General features: G+C 36.1%; 1 non-coding gene across 1 annotated transcript; it reads left to right on the top strand.

Annotated features, from left to right (window-relative positions):
- The first annotated feature begins 694 nt into the window (after positions 1-694).
- Positions 695-767, top strand: Trnav-uac (transfer RNA valine (anticodon UAC)). The gene has a single exon. It is a non-coding gene; the product is annotated as a tRNA-Val (tRNA).
- Positions 768-17,230: the final 16,463 nt, after the last annotated feature.

Raw genomic sequence — 17,230 nt, 5'->3', positions numbered from 1 at the left:
CCAATTTCCCCTTAGTCCCATTGGACTAAGACCAACTTTCGTCTGTAGTGATATCTACTAGTCTCCAATGTAATAATGTTAGTTTCAAAACCCTGAAAATGTCTACATAAACCGATTTTCAGTATCCTGGATCTAAGTCTGACAATTATCTAAACAATTTTAATTTTTTTAAAAAAAATTTTTTACTGTAGTTTTGATATTTAAATTTTAAAACAGTTTTCAATTGTTTTTTGGTATTTTAATTAATTTAACATTATTGGATAGTTTCGGTATAACATTATTCTATTGTATTGGTAGTTAATTTTTAAAAAAACTACAATAATCGTTTAATTTAAAGTCAATTTATTCAATTTTTTTTGATTATTTAATTTCAAATAAAATCATTCTTTCTTACAACTGTGATGCATACTTTTCCTGCAAATTAGGGTGTACGTACGCGACACTATCATAGCCATTTCTCTGCTGACGCTAAACAGATTGAAGTTTTCTTTTAATTCTTTGACGTTTTAAACAATGTAAATCCTCCAGGCTAAGTTCTGACATTTTGGTTGTTCTCTTACCAGTGAACGCATCGTTTTGGAAGTTCGAGAATTTGCGAAATAACCCGAGGGCGTTATTTTAAGGTATTCTGAATCTGGTCTTATTAGGATTTACCAATATATATTTACCATCCCATGAGAGCATTAAAGCAAGGAGTTCCATGGTGTAGTGGTTATCACGTCTGCTTTACACGCAGAAGGTCCTGGGTTCAATCCCCAGTGGAACTATATTGTACTTTTGATGCGTAGGTCACATATTAATAATAACAATAAACAACTTATTTTCAAACAACGACAGCAGAATTTATTATTTTATTATACTTAGAAACGTTAAACAACAAGAAATAAAAACACAACGTTGATTTATTTATTTATTTATTATTTAGTATGCATTAATTATTAATCATTATCTGAAAACTGTTTATTATCTATTTATTTATGATAAATTTCTAAATGTTTAATGTATTATGTATTTGTTATTTAGTTTTAATTTTTTATTTATTATTGATATATTATTTATTTAAATATCTATTTATTTACGTGTTTTATTTATTTATAATTCATTTATTTATTTATTATTTATTTGTCTATTTATTTTTTTTAAATTTATTATCATTTAGTTTCTTTTATTCTTATTTCATTTCTTCTCGTTTCATAACAATCTCATTGGGGATCAGAGATCTTTCAATCTCATCAAAATGGGATAATCTATACATAGACATAGATATGCTAATATATATGCACAGTGGAACCCCTCAACACCGAAACCCCTTTGGACATCCTCCCCAATTTTTCCGTTCATATAAGTATTAGGTTTACTGACGATATTGCAAATGTACGTGCAATTGTGGAGAGAGAGAGAGATGTTCATACAGAAATACAGTGTTCTTCACAAGAAACATCGGAAGAATGAGATACTTTTTAACTTTAATACAAGTCCTTTAAAAATACGAATGATACCCTACAACGTATAAATAAATACTCGGTATATTTAATATTGTTGACAGTTCAAAGTCTTCGTTTCAGAAATGTATGGAGCATCTTGATTTATCTAGACAATCTGACGTTGATATTCACTTTCAAGCTCAAGTAACATCTTGTTGCTGTAGTTGGTCCACCAATTTTTCATGAAGCTTACAGAGCAATTGCAGTTATTCTTTCAGATAAAGCAATTTTACTTGAAGGTGCTGGTGGAAGAATGCGACTGATTGATGCACCAGTAGAAAATATGTAATGAAATTGCTCACCATATTATAAAAATGTCGTATAGTCATGTAAATGTTAATGGCTTCCGGTCAGGTGAAAAAATTGCAATCAAAACTCGCAAATAAATGCAGAATAGAAATATCACTGAAATAAGATCAAACTTCTGGTGGTGGTCCATACAAATTATCATTAATCAAGACTCAACTCAAACAAATTAATTAGGCCTTAGAAAAAAAAAAGTTCAACCTCATCTTTCTCCGAACGCTATTAAAGACTCGATTAAAGCAGGTGGTATATTTCCACTTCTTGGACCTATACCAGGTTTAATAGCCTCTCAAGCTCCAGCCATCGCAAAAACAGCTGCACTCGGCGTTTTAAGCGGTACTGCCGGAAAAAATTGTTAGTATGCTTGTTGATAAAATAGCAGGAAAGGGATGTAAAAAGGGAAGGGGTCTAAGATTACCGGGAACCCCTTATCGATACGGAAAAGGTCTGAGACTTACAGGGACACTTTGCTAATTCTTCCAATGTCTAACTTTGATAAACTTGATGCTGTTAAAAATTAAATATATAAAATTTCGGAGGTGTTTTTATGCGTGATCAGTTACCAAAACAACCAAACAATTTTGAAACAGGTATTATTAATCTTGATGATAATTAAGGGTCTGGTACTCATTGGATGGCATACGCAATTGATCCACGTGGAATCGTTTATTTCGATTCGTATGGGTTGGCTCCACCAAATGAAATTTTAAAATATATAAACACAATAAAACACTCCACTCTGGTATTCAGCATTACCAATACAAACACTAACTGATCCACCGATACGTCGTCGTGATCTAATTAATGTACTTTACGCTATATCAAAATCTTCCAATGCATAACCTCATAAAGTCGTGCATAATTTTACAAGTAACCGCGTCGTTTGAAACGGATCTCAAAGTAAAATGGTTGATATTTATGGAAGACCTTCTCTTAGTGGCACCACTAAGGGCAAGAAAAAAAAAGATGTTATTGATTTGTCAAATTACGCGACTAAAGATAAACTTGGCGATATTATGAACCTCTCTGGAGTTGACCGATGTGAAGTTGTTATTTTTCAGGATAAATACGGTGTTTTAAAGACGAGCAACATCAAATGGAATGAGACAGTTTGTAGAGTTCTCGGTTCTACTACGGATAACATTCCAATATTTACTGACGGTGGTAGAATCAGAGACTCAAATATATCATTCGTAACTATTAGAAATGAAATTGCAAGAAGCGTTTCTAATCGTTCGCGGAACACCGGTGATACAATGATAGGAGAACTCAGCATGAATGTTTAAAGAGATCCAACATCTGATGAAGATGCTGCAACAAAAGATATGTAGAGAGAGTAGATACTAAATTATCCACGAGTCATTCGAGTTTGCTAAAGGTCTTCATCCGATTTGTTATGCTTGGTTTGGCAAACAATTTCAGACAAAATGTCGGTACCAACAGTATTATTACGATACATGCTCCAAGTAAAAATACTAATATTTCTGACAGTAAGTGAAGCAATTATATCATATCGTCCGCAGAAAGAAGTTGTTTGGTTACCACAACAAAAGAAATATTCTGATGATGAAAATCCTGATATAACCTATTATGAAAATAAAATTGCCAAAGATCTTGGCAAAAAAAACAATCGGTAAATTCACCCAAGGAGGATCATATGATCATAAACGACATTGCACAAGATTGATTATTGATGATGCTGAGGTCGATTTTATAATCGTTGATACAACGAAGAAAAATACATTCATAAGTCGAAGCAATGCTAACTTATAGGACGAAACCAAATTAGATACAATTATGAGTTATATGGACGGTGAGTCACCACAATTTACTCATTTAAGATCTTCAATGCTCGTGTACATTTCGATACATCTATTATCGATGATATATAGAGTTTCTAAGTTTGCTGTCAGAGTCGCTACAGATTCGTTTTATATCAATAAAAATATTCAGGATTGTTGGAAAAATTGAATATCGGCAATTATGAAGCATGGGGCGAATGGAGAATAAAACAGGAAAATATACTTGATCAGACATTAAAGCTATCATCTGCACCGTCAGTGTATGATCCCGTAGCTAGACATAAAACAATTTATCTTAATGGACCTGGGGTTCTTGTAAAACAACTCGTGTGATTGAACTATTTCGGAATTTTGATATGATCGTTTTAACCCATACACACAGACTTGCAAGAGAAATAAGAGAAAGAAATATTAGATCATGTACTTATCACAGCTTTTCTCGATGGAAAGGAGAAGCATGGACTCCTGATGGAATGGGCGAGAAATACATTCCAAATATTATCGTTTGTGATGAAATATGTACAGTGTCAAAAGAAACATTAAGAACATTTCTTGATTGGTTATTAACAAAAAATACTGCTGTTATAAGGTGTGGCTATCATGGTCAACCGCCAACTTTTGTTGAATTGTCTCCACATGAATGGTTAAAGAATTTTGTTGATTGTTATGAAGAATAGCTGCTGATCATAGATCTCTTGATGCAGAATTAAGCGAGTTTAAGAAATTAATCAAACTACAGCCGAATAAAGATCAGTGTGAAATAATGCGTGATATAATTTCAGAAATCCTATGAGCAACGTTTGGAACTTATGGAGACCAAATGATTTGATAATGGCAAGTAGAAAGATAGTTCGTGATACACTTCAACAACAATTTTTTATGCTACATAAAGAAAGGTTTTCAAATCTACCCGTACCATTATGTTATCGACCGGCTGATACCCGATGGCAGAATATCGACGTTGATATACCAGGATCGTCAGAAAAATAAAATCTTGCATTAATTGATATTGTTTTGGTTCTTGTCAATGATGTTGAAGATGCGCTCAAAATGGAAAAGACTCCATGGACGCTAGCATACGCAATGACGATTCATTCATCTCAGTGGTTAACCATTTCTGATACGCGAGTTTGGATCGTCGATGATCATATCGAATTGTCAAATTTAGTTTATCTCACAGTGTCTAGAGTTAGACAAATATCTCAGTTGCGGACGGTTATTATAGACGATACAGAAACCACTGGCGATGTTATTGACAAAAATATAATAAGAAAAAAAATAGTTATAAACAGTGTGCAAATAATAAGCGCGAATTTGACCTTAGTACTGAATTTATAATGATGCCGAAACAACAGCAAAATAATCATTGTGCGAGCTGTAATACAATAATGTTGTGGCGATACTCGAGTAATGATCCAAGACAATTTACCGTAGACAGAATTAATAGTAAGTTTGGTCATAAACGCTAAAATGTAAAGATGACCTGTCTTGAATGTAATCGACGTCAAGGTGATAGCTTACAAAAGTGAATGCGGTAGTAATTGTGTGTCTTCAGGAATTGCTTGTAATTGTTCATTTCAAATCCACGTTGAGGAGCAGTTGAATGTAATCTGTAGATTGCAGGTCTACCCGTTGATCGTACCACGCTAGATATTTTATGTGTCGTTACACTCAAATAGGATCAGTCGCTCTTATTTACCACCTTCATGTTCACCAGGTTCATATAAACATCTGACAGCAACCTTACCTAATACTGGTTGTTTTGAAAAATCATGTCGTTTCATTGGTATATTTCTCTTTGTAATTGCATTAATAGGTTTCATGGCGGTTGTTCGAATAATTTTATTATTTAATGCAGCTATCACATTTGGTAATCTTGCAACCCATTCAAGAGAACTCGTATCTTGAATTACTTCCTTCGCATACTGATATCCAAATAACCGCTCAGCAAGTGTTCGATTAAATCGTTCAACAATTGCCTGATCACGATGAATTGCGGTATGTCCTCGTCTACTCTCGTATCGTGAATTACGTCCTTCGCATACTGATATCCAAATAATAGCTCAGCAAGTGTTCGATTAAATCGTTCAACAATTGCCTGATCACGATGAATTGCTGTATGTCCTCGTCTAATTGTGGTATGTTCTCGTCTATTATGTTCGACATTATGTTTTTTCATCAGAGATGATACTGCACCAGGAAATTCCTTGCCAGGATCAACCTGTAATAGTTGTGGCCATCGTAAGGGTCCTCGTTGATAAATTCGTTCAAAGCAGATACAACTTCAGCAGCTGTTTTAGCTGATAGTGGCTTTGCTTCCTTATATCTACATGCAAAGTCAACGACAGTCAACGCGTATTTGTATGTTAATTGACGTCTCCCAATTTTTGATGGTATCGTGTGGTAAAAATAGAATATCTGCTTGATGAACTTCCTTAGGAGTGCTGACATCAAAACGTGCATGCTGATTTAGCTTAGGTGGTGGTATAACAATTTGCCATATTGCCTGTCGTGCTAACCATTTTGCAGCAGCAGAATGTGTTTTTCTCCTGGGTATTTAGCCAAGGAGTTCCTGAAAATTTTGACAGCTTTTGTTGAATTGTCTCCATATGAATGGTTAAAGATGAGCCCAAGTGTGCGGATCTAACACCCATTCTTACTCCATCAAGTCGTTCCCCCGTAATTCTCGAAGAGGTAGAATTGCTGTCATCACAAAGAACTCCATGATAAAACGTCTTAACTACACCACAACATTCAATTTCGACCACACATCGTTTGAACTAGTCCAAACCACACTCACACTTGAGCAAAGGTCAGTCCATTTTTTCTGCCTATACCGCCCTCCTCCTAGTAGAAATAAACAAGCTGGCTGACTCTCTCTTTTTGGAGCAGTTTCCGAATCTCCTGGACTATGGGAATTCGATGGGTGGCAACCTGATTATTCTTGGAGATTTAAACTTTCACTTTGACTGTCCCGGAAACTCAAATGCATCAAAACTCATAGATTCCATTAATGTTTTCAACCTCAAACAGTCAGTTCACCAACCCACCCATAAACATGGTCACATTTTAGACTGGATTCTTCATAGACCTGATGATAACATTCTACGGTCCTCCCTGGTATCCCATGACCTTGCATCAGATCACCTCTGCATTATATGCCATCTTGATCTATCAGTCCCTAACCCTCCACCTTTATCTGCTACTAAGAGAAACCTCCGTATGATAAATAGAACCAAACTAATGCGCGACATCCAAGCTAACCTAACAACTTGCTTACCTTCTACTGCAGAACAAGTCGATAACTGTCTGCGGTCATTGCTTGACAAACATGCCCCAGCTACCAAGTGCAAAGTATCAATTCAAAAGTGTTCTCCATGGTATAGCAGTGTAGGGACCAGCTTCGTACTGCTAAAAGAGACCGCCGTAAAGCTGAGAGGCTCTGGCTTTCCACCAGACTCACTATTCATAAGCAAATCTATGAAGTCGCTAAGAAGAATGTCACAAATATAGTCCATGAAGCGAAATCAGCCCACTATGCTACTAAGATCATGGAAAGTTTCAGCTGCAGAGAGCTCTTCGAGATTACTAACAAGCTAATGTCAAGGAACAAATCTCCACCACTTCCAACTACCTTCTCTCCAGTCGACCTTCCGGACATGTTTGCAGATTTCTTCCATGACAAAGCACAAACCATTAGAGATAAGCTTGACACCACAATTTCAATTGACTCGTCGTCACCATACAGTTGGGATACAGAATTTGAGCGGCAACCATTAGCAGCATTTGAACCTGTCTTTATGGATTTCGTACGTACAATTGTGATGAAGAGTGCACCAAAGTCATGTGAACGTGATCCAATTCCAACATCACTGCTGCTTGAGTGCTTAGAACCATTATTACCTTCACTAACTGATGTTATTAATACCTCTCTCTCATCCGGGGAATTCCCATCATTTTTCAAAGCTGCCATTCTAAAGCCTCTGCTGAAGAAACCAACACTAGACCATAACGATTTAAAGAACTACCGCCCAGTTTCTAATCTCCCATTCATATCAAAAATCTTAGAAAACGTTGTTCTATCCCAGCTTGTATCTCATCTAAATTCAAACAGTCTTTTTAGCAATGTGCAATCTGCATATCGCCCTTGCCTCAGTACTGAAACTACTCTTCTAAAAGTGGTTAATGACATTCTCTCTGCTTTGGATAGCGAAAAGATTACAGTCCTCACCCTCCTTGATTTGTCTGCAGCATTTGACACAATAGACCATGATATATTATTTCACCGTCTCCAGCATGCATTTGGCATTCATGATACAGCCCCACCGTGGTTCAAGTCATACGTGGTCAACAGGACACAAATTGTATCTGCAAATGGAATACACTCCAGCCCAGTTGATCTATGTTGTGGTGTTCCACAGTGGTCTGTTCTTGGACCTGTTTTATTCATTCTCTACACTCAATGGCTCTCAAGTGTCATAGATCATCATTCAGTGTCTCACCAATTGTACGCTGATGACACCCAAATATACAAATCTAGCCATCCAACTGAAGTTGATGCTACCATCCAAGGTATAGAGAAGTGCATTTCTGATGTGAAATCATGGATGACATGTCACAAGCTGCAGATGAATGATGATAAAACTGAGGCCATTCTGATCACAACAAAAAGACTTTCTCATTCACATCCTTGACCTCAAACAATAAATATCAGCAAGGCCAACATTAAATTCACACAATAAGTAGGAAACCTAGGTTTTACTCTGGACAGTACTTTCACATTGCACCAACATGTCATGAACATATGCAAGGCTGCATATCTTGAGTTGAGACGCATCAGCTCAATTCGCAAATATCTTTCAGTTGATGCCACTAAAACACTCGTGTGTTCATTAGTACTTTCAAGACTAGACTATTGTAACTCAATTCTGTCTGGTTCATCTCAATATCTACTCCAGAAACTTCAAAAAGTTCACAACACAGCTGCTCGGATCATACTTAGAGTATCACGATCAGAGCACACCTCCCCGCTGCTCTGTACCCTAAACTGGCTATCCATTCGATCCAGAACCAAACACAAAATTTGTTCTCTGTGCTACGTTTCACAGTCGGACTCTAGTACAACATACCTGTCCGACCTCACCCATGTGTACACACCAGCAAGATACTTACGTTCCTCTTCTGACAATCGTATACTCATTATTCCCACTATGAAAACAAAGTCATATGGACAGCGTTCTTTTGCATACCAGGGCCCAGCAACGTGGAATGTATTGCCCACTGAACTTAGACACAAAGACACAGTGATCACATTCAAGAGGGCTCTCAAAACTCACTTATTTCGACTGCAAGAACAAACTTAAAGACCTAATAATGTTTCCTACCGGAAATATTCTCAGCATGTTTTTTTATTTTTTAATGTTTTTCTAATTTCATGGTGTTTGTTTTTTGTAATAATATTATTATATGTTTTTTATCTTAGAGATGTTGTCTAATGTTGTAAAGCGCTTAGAGCTTCTAAAGCTTAGGCGCTATACAAAGTCCTCATTATTATTATTTATTATTATCCTTACGTTGAATTTTAGGTAAAAACAAAAAAAAATATTCTGTTACTTATTGCACATTTTCTACCATATTCTATTTTTTCCATTTTTTTGTTGTAACAGTGGCCAAATCAGTGGTTGGAGTTTTAACTCTACAACGTAAATAATATAGATTCATGTATATTTATAATATGGATGTAATTGATTCTCAGCGACACGAAAGCAAGAGCCAGTAAAACATATTTCAGCATTACCTTATTCTATCAGAATGATTATAATAGGTCCATCTGGGTCCGGTAAAACGCAATGACTGCTTAATCTTATAATGAGATGGTTAAAGTGGGACAAGTTGTATTTAGTTGCACCATTAGTCAATGGTAAGAGATGTTATGATGTACTTAAAGATTTTAATGAAAATGCAAAATTGTTAAATGAAGATGGTGACGACATTATTAATTTTATAACCGATATTGATGAAGCGCTGAGTGTTGACAATTGATGAATTAGATTGATTTGATAATAATCTCGTAGTATGCGGTGACGTGATGCTGGATAAACAATCAAGTCCAGCTAGAATATTTTCCAGAGGCAGATATAAAAATACGGATAAAATTTGTGTCACTCAACGATATACACAAATACCTAAAGTGATCAGAGACAACTGTAACATTTTAGTTGTATTTAACGGAGTTGATACACATACTCTGAGAAATATTCATCAGTGCAGACTATGTACACACACACACACACACGCGCGGCATGAATGTCTTTCGGATCGTCAATCTGTGACATAAACACGATCAATACATGAAAGGTGCGTGATTATTGGATTTTAAGCCGATACAAGCAGCAGAGAGGGTGAACAGACCACTTAGGGGAATGGTCACCCTTGTGTTTTACCAAAAAAAATAGTGACCACTCATAGAGGTCAATTACCACGTCTACGATTATTGTTTGTCCCAAACAGAACCGTAGACGCCCCTCTCTGCTGCTATCAATATTGGGAATCATCATCTGAATCATGGGAATCTTCATCTGTTTCATCTTCATCTGAATCTTCGGAATTTGTTCTATGTTTCAAGTAATATTCAAGTTCTGATGGTGGTTTTTCTATTTTTGGATTTATGTTCTTTCTGTGTTTATAATATATCATCAAACTTCTGTATCGATCTCCACCGCAATTTTTACAAATCTGATATAATCCTCTAACGCCGTTGTTACATCCAACACATCTTCGTGGACCAGCATGAGGATTTTTCTTTATAAGATAATTATGTTTCTTGCAATATTCTCCACGGCACTTTTTGTTGCATTTATCTGTTGTTCCTTGACGTAACCACGCACAGTTGTTCATTATATTAATGATATCTATTTAATTCAATTTAATTTTATCATCACCCCTGTTACCCAAATATTTTATCAATACCCACACGATATCTTGTTCTTGGATCATGTAAATTTATTGTTATAAATCCATGCGGGGTAGCTTGCGCTCGTGAGAAGAAATTTCTGAATTTAATTATATCCATGTCACCACCACACCAAGTTTGATGAATATTTCGCAATGTGTGTGTGTCTACGCCATTAAACACAACTAAAATGTTGCAGTTGTCTCTGATCACTTTTGGTATTTGTGTATATCGTTGAGTAACATAGATCACGTCTGTATTTTTGTGTCTACCTCGGGAAAATATTCTGGCTGGATTTGATTGTTTATCTAGCATCACATCGTCGTATACAACTAAATTATTAATAAATCCGTCTATGGAATCTACGGATGGTGCTTCATCAATATCGGTTATAAACTCTATAACATCATTATCTTCATCCAGTAATCGCGCGTTTTCATTGAAATCTTTAAGTACATCATAACATCGTTGATCATCAACGGATGGTGCTACTAAATACAACTTATCCCATTTCAACCATCTCATTATCAGATTAAGTAATAATTGCGTCTTACCCGATCCAGATGGTCCTATGATAATCATTCTGATGGAGTTCGGTAGCGCAGGATGATGCTTAACTGGCTCTCGCTGCCGAGTTGCTGAGAAATCAATTATATCCATATATATTATAACATGAATTTATATTGTTTACGCTGTAAAGTTAAAACTCCAACTATTGATTTAGCTACGGTTATAACAAAAAATAAAAAAATAGCGTACGGTGGAAAATGTTCTGTATGCGGTAGAAAGAAATTTTCGTTTTTACCTAATAAGCGCGGTGGTGATATTGCTAATTTGATGTCAAAGTTTCCAGGTGCTCCATGGGCTAAATACAGCGGAGAAAAACATCTACCGGGATATAATTATTGCGGTCCTGGTACTCGACTCGATATCAGGCTCGATAATCAAGATCAACCAAAACCAGGCGAGGAACCAATAAACGCTATTGATCGAGCTTGTCATGCTCATGATGTAGCTTATAAAAGTAAAAATCTACAAGATAGGCATATTGCAGATGTAAAATTAATTCATTCATTAAATTCTATAAAAAATAAAAATATTAGAGAATCATTAGCTAATTGGTTAGTAAGATCCTCGATGAAAGGTAAATTAGCGATTGGGGCTGGTAATTAATAATGGAATCAATTTATTATTCACCGAGAGGATACTGGAGAGGCAAAGCAGCAATTGGTAAACTCGCTGATGCAGCATCGGTTAAACATTCTACTGCTAAAACGTGGTTATCTAAACAAGCAATATGGCAAATTTATCTACCACGTCCTAAACAAATTCAGTACTCGTATTTCGATGTCAGTGTTCCTAATGAAGTTCATCAAGCTGATATTCTGTTTTTACCGCATGATACTGTGCGTGGAAAAACGTACAAGTACGCGCTAACCGTAGTTGATGTTGCAAGTAGATATAAAGAAGCAGAGCCGCTATCGGCGAAAACATCATCTGAAGTAGCCGATGCGTTTGAACGAATTTATCAACGAGGACTCGGACCACGAGGTGGTCTGCGATGGCCGCAGCTACTACAGGTTGATCCTGGTAAGGAATTTCTTGGTCCAGTATCATCGCTGATGAAACAACATAATACCAAAATACGACGAGGTCATACTGCAATTCACCGTGATCAGGCAATTGTTGAGCGATTTAATCGAACACTTGCTGAACGGTTATTTGGATATCAATACGCGAGGGAATTTATTCAGGATAAAAGATCTCGCGAATGGGTTGCAAGATTACCAAACGTGATAGCTGCATTAAATAATGAGATTACACGAACAACCAACATGAAACCCATTAGCGCGGTCACAAAAAAAAATATACCAACACAACGGAAAGATGCTGGAAAACAAAAAATATTAGGTGATGTTACAGTCAGATATTTATATGAGCCTGGTGAACTTGAAGGTGGTAAAGCGAGAGCGACCGATCCTATTTGGAGTGTTACCACACACAAAATATCTACCGTGACAAGATCCTCAGGTAGACCTGCAATCTACAGATTAGATTCGGCTGCTCCTCAACGTGGATTTACACGTGAACAACTATAAATAATTCCCGTGGATACACAACTACCACCGCGATCACTCCGGTGATTTCGATCACTTAACTAGTGCCTCTACGTCGATTACACTCCAGACAGGTCAGCATGGTATTTTCTCGTGTATGACCGCGACTATTATCTTTTCTATCTACGGTAAATTGTCTTGAATCATTACTCGAATATCGCCATAACATTATACAATTACAACTGATGCAATGATTGTTCTGCTGCTGTTTTAACTCAATAATAAATTCAACATCAAGATCAAAGTCACGTTTATTTTTTTTATCAGATTGTTTGTATCCGATTAATTTTTTTCTTATTATATCATCATCGATGATGTTAAATTTATCAACGATTTCAGGAATTATAATTCTACGTAATTGAGATATATTTCTGACCCTCGATACCGCTAAATAAACTAAATTTGACCACTCGATGCGATCGTCTACAATCCAGACTCGTGTATCAGAAATAGTTAATCCCTGAGACGAGTGGATCGTCATAGCGTATCCCAACACCCATGGAGATTTGTCAGCGCGTAATGCATCTTCGACCACACCGATATCAACAGCGACAATATCATTTAATACGAGATTCTGTTTCCTTGACTCTGTCTGTCCTGGAATATCAACATTAATATTCTGTTTTCGTGTATCTGATGGTCTATAACACAACGGTACGGGTAGTTCTGAATATTGTTCTTTATGTAGTTGAAATAACTGTTGTTGTAAAGCGTCTCTGATTATTTTTCTACTTGCTACGATCAAATCGTTGGGTCTCCATGAGTTCAAAAAATCACTCATTGATGTCTCTGAGATCACTCCACGTATTATTTCACACTGAATTTTGTTTGATTGTAATCTGATTAATTTTTTAAACTCCTTCAAATTTGCATCAAGAGCTCTATGATCATCATCTATTTCCTCGTAATAATCAACGAAATTTTTTAACCAATCATGTGGAGATGGTCCAACAAAAGGCGGCGGTTGACCATGATCGCCACACATTATTATAGCGGTATTTTTTGTCAACAACCAATCAAGAAACATTTTTAATGTATCCAATGACACCGTGCATATCTCATCCCAAATAATTATTTTAGGTATATATTTTTCTCCCATCCGTTCAGGAGTCCATGTATCTCCGCGCCATCGGAAGAAACTATGATACGTACACGATTGTACTTGCCGCTGTTTCATCTCACGTGCAAGTCTATGTGTGGGTGTCAGCACGATTATATCTGAATTTCTAAAAACATTAATCGTTCGAGTTGTTTTGCCGCATCCACCAGGTCCATTGAGATATACTGTCTTATATCTGGTTATTGGATCACTCAACGATGGTGCTTTCGACATTTCTGATATTTTATTACCCTCACGATAAAAATCTCTCACTGGAACATCTGCTGATTCTACATAATTGTGTAATAGTTCCTTTTTTATTCTCCACGAACCCCATCGTTCATCATTACTTGTAAATTTCATAACAGGTTCTAAATATTTACTTGAAATATAAAACGAGTCCGTTGCGACTCTGACTGCGGTCTCAGGAAATCTATTAATCATCGATAATAAATTTATAGAAACATAAGCCAACATGGAAGATCTTAGATGAGTATATTGCGGGGATACGTCATTTATGTAACTAACGATCGTACCTAATTTTGTTCCGTCGGATAAATAAACACTCTCTCGATTTACAAATGTATTTTTCGCCGTTGTATCAGCGATTATAAAATCGTACTCGGCATCATCTAAAATTAATCGTGCGTGATGTCTTTTATAATCATATGCACCACCTTGAGTAAATTTACCTATAATTTTTCTACCGAGATCTTTTGCGGTTTTGAGTTTATTAGGAATATCGTCCTTAAACTCGCTGATAACTTCAGAATCTGACATGGGCAACCAAACTTTGGTCTGTGCATGATATGATATAATTGCCTCACTGACAACCAACGATATCAGTATCATACAATCTAGCATATATCGCAACAAAACTATAGGTGCCCAACGTTTTTCACAAAAATGTCTGCCAAACCAAACATAACAAATCTTGTGAAGATTTTCGTTAAACTCGAACGACTCAATACAGGCGAATCCAGTCAGATCAAAATCAGGTAATGATCCATTAATTGCCACTCGCGTCATCTCGTTTGTAGGGTGACCAAATCTTTCAAAGTACGTAGAACAATCTCCGTATCCCAGAAAACTTCCTGGATAACATGCAACCATATCAACCGAAATAACATCATTGTAATTGTATTTGGTATTCCATAATCCGCCATGTCCATATTCGACGCAACTTGCGCGTACGTCCTCGAGTAAATCAAATCGTGTTGGTTTCCATGAATTTCGTTCTCTGGCGAAATGAGCCGCAACAGATGGAACGGTAAAACAATTAGTTAGTAATTTGTCAGTATTTTCCGCGTGCTTGCACTGTAAAAACGTCGCAAGATTTTTCATCTCGTCATGGAGGGATTCTGTGCGATATATTTCACCGTTCGGTTTGACAAACTGATCAAATTCACCCTCCTCATTACTTTTGAATAACCATACCGATACAGGATCGGTTTTACTTATTTCGTTGATAAAATCAAACATACTCATATCTGCCACAGATAATTCTGTGGGGTAAAATCTAACAGTTCGATCACGTGGAAATATTGTTACCGCGTAGGTCCATGCGTGCGCGTTATGATCGATAATATTTATTGGAGCTCCCTTCGATTTATATTTCGACTGGTACAGTACTTCTCCCGTTATTGTCGCCACAGTTATTGGAAATTTTAATATTTTTCCTAACTCAGCACCATCTTTTATTGTAGCACCAGTATCCTTAACTGAATCAGCCCACGAGTTTATTTTTTCACGCCTTAAATCAGTTAATCCATTTCCACGCATCGCGTTTGTAAAGTGTTCTATTACTCGTTCAGCTACACAATTTAACCTTGAAAATTTCATCGGTGCTAGTTTATCAACGTTAGGTTTTTTATTTATCTCATAGATTCCATAAATAACTGCTGTTACAGGATATGCTCGTTCATAATACGGTTTATCAATACCAGTCAATAGACCCGGTCTGGAATTTTTACTTAATATGATAGTTTTATTATTACCAAGGACAGGATCATATTTGTCACGGATAATCCAACTATCTGTTTCTGTTAATACAATAAATTTTACTCTGAAGAAATATTTTTGATTGCCCTCGTATTCAGCGATGTAGTTAATGATAGTTGCCGCTCGCTTGTCGTTCATTGTAGCGTCCGTGACAGTGTTGCGTATAATCTTGAACGTTGACCATGTATGAGATGCACCATCCGTGTAAAATTCTTTCTTAGCGTCATGAATTTTCGAGACCAAACTTTTATTTTTCGGATCAACCAGATCTCGTACTGGCAAGTCAGAAGATAATCTGTCAAGGTTGAATTTATACTTAACAGGCCTAGTTTGGGATAATCTCTCAAACTCGTTCATATAATTAAAACAAATATTTAAATAAAGAAAATTATATATATATATACAATGTCCCAATGTAGATGGTTGATGATCGGCTCAGTAAATCGATGCAACAAATCCTGTAGAAAGGAATTTTGTTGGATGCACTCACAAAACATACGACGAGGAAGTCTAGGACCAATACCATGTCTACGGTGTGGTATTGGAGTACGAGGAAAGACAGAATTATGTGGAAAGTGTGGCGGGAAACGGTTCAGAGAGCTTAAAAGATATTATGACAAAAAAAATAATAGCGGTGAAAACGCTATAAAATCCGTGAAGGATTATATATCAAGATTTCAGACAAACAATGATTTAAACATATAATATTATTATAATGGAGCAAAATATATTTGTCCCACATCCTGTCATAACAAACTATGAATCAAATATTAATGGTATCATCAGACACCGCAAGTTGAAGAGACAAGTTGGCTGTATTAATAATGTTGGTTATCTTAGATTTACAGTTGGGAAAAAACATTATCTATGTCATAGATTTACGTATGAATGTTTCTTCGGAGTGATCAATGATGGTCTTGTTATTGATCATATTGACGGGGACACTCAAAACAATAATTTATCCAATTTACAAGCTATCTCTCACAGCGAGAATAATACACGCGGTAATACAGGAAGATGTAAGACAATCGGAAAGAGGGCGGTAATTTCTACAAACATAGAAACCGGTAAAATAATTATGTTTCGTTCGATGCGTTCAGCTGCGACATATTTTGATATTAACTCGCGTTCAGTACAAAAAGTAGCAGATAATATAACCAGATCTGCTCTCTCGAAAAAATATAAGCAGAAAATTACATTTCAGTATCAATAACTATCATCACCACATTATTAACTATCATCACCACATTATTAACTATCATCACCACATTGAATTAATTTTTTTAATTTATGTCACAGTAGGTCCTCCATACACTACTGAATTTTTGATTACATAAGGGAGATTACTTTGTAATATATAGTTTTCTTCGTAGATGGTTGGTTTTTTATGATTGTAATTAGTCAGTTTAACTAATTACATCGTATTGTGCCGACGAACCTAACTCATTAGACTCATAAGTATTATTTAT

Source organism: Sinohyriopsis cumingii, chromosome 12, assembly GCF_028554795.1.
Source record: "Sinohyriopsis cumingii isolate HCF-2022 chromosome 12, ASM2855479v2, whole genome shotgun sequence".
NCBI classification, from domain to species: Eukaryota; Metazoa; Mollusca; class Bivalvia; order Unionida; family Unionidae; genus Sinohyriopsis; species Sinohyriopsis cumingii.
Note: the sequence above shows the minus strand (reverse complement) of the source record. Positions and strands in the feature narration are given on the sequence as shown.